The sequence below is a fragment of the Rutidosis leptorrhynchoides genome, chromosome 3 (assembly GCF_046630445.1).
Source record: "Rutidosis leptorrhynchoides isolate AG116_Rl617_1_P2 chromosome 3, CSIRO_AGI_Rlap_v1, whole genome shotgun sequence".
NCBI lineage: Eukaryota > Viridiplantae > Streptophyta > Magnoliopsida > Asterales > Asteraceae > Rutidosis > Rutidosis leptorrhynchoides.
Genome location: NC_092335.1, coordinates 461,518,586 through 461,519,460, shown reverse-complemented (window position 1 = coordinate 461,519,460; position 875 = coordinate 461,518,586). Strand labels below are relative to the sequence as shown.

Genomic DNA, 875 nt, shown 5'->3' with positions numbered 1-875 from the left:
TATTTCCAGGCCTTTGGTTTATGTATGAAACATTCTCTCTTTGTTCCATTGTTAGTTCAATACTGAGACAATCTTTTGTCAAATGTGGTCCTCCACACTGCTCACAACTAATTCGTATTGAGTGCATATCTTTAGTCATTTTTTTCATTCGTCTCTCGACAGCATCTATCTTTACGGAAATGGAATCTAAGTCATGGTTAGAATCGACTCTAGCTGCTTTAGATGATCTAACGATATCTTTTTCTTGGTGCCACTCATGTGAGTGGGAAGCAGTGTTATCAATAATTTTGTAAGCGTCAGTTACGGTTTTCTTCATAATGGAATCACCAGCTGCTATATCGATGTCATTTCGTGTAGTGATGTCGCATCCTTGGTAGAATATTTGTACTATTTGACAGGTGTCTAAACCATGTTGCGGACATCCTACTAATAATTTTCCAAATCTTGTCCATGCTTCATATAAAGTTTCATTTGGCTTTTGTGTGAACGTAACGATTTCTCCTTGAAGTCTCACGGCTTTAGATGCCGGAAAGAATTGTTTAAGAAATTTTTCAACTAAAACGTCTCATGTATCAATCGCCCCTTCAGATAATGATTCTAACCAATCTTTGGCTTCTCCCTTTAAAGTCCAGGGAAATAACAAGGGATATATCTGTTCATCCTCAACTTCTCGAATTTTAAATAGTGTGCAGATCCTATTAAAGGTACGAAGATGTTCATTTGGATCTTCCTTCGGCGTACCACTAAATTGGCATTGATTAGTTACCATGTGTAAGATTTGTCCTTTGATTTCATAATCTGGCGCATTAATGTCTGGTTGAGTAATTGCGTGACCTTGGCCAGTGCGTTTAGCTCTCATTCGGTCTTCCATACTT

General features: G+C 37.8%; 1 non-coding gene across 1 annotated transcript; it reads left to right on the top strand.

The window, feature by feature from the left end:
• Positions 1 to 404: 404 nt before the first annotated feature.
• On the top strand, positions 405 to 511 carry LOC139903526 (small nucleolar RNA R71). Its single transcript, XR_011778340.1, has one exon. It is a non-coding gene; the product is annotated as a small nucleolar RNA R71 (small nucleolar RNA).
• The last annotated feature ends 364 nt before the right edge of the window (positions 512 to 875 follow it).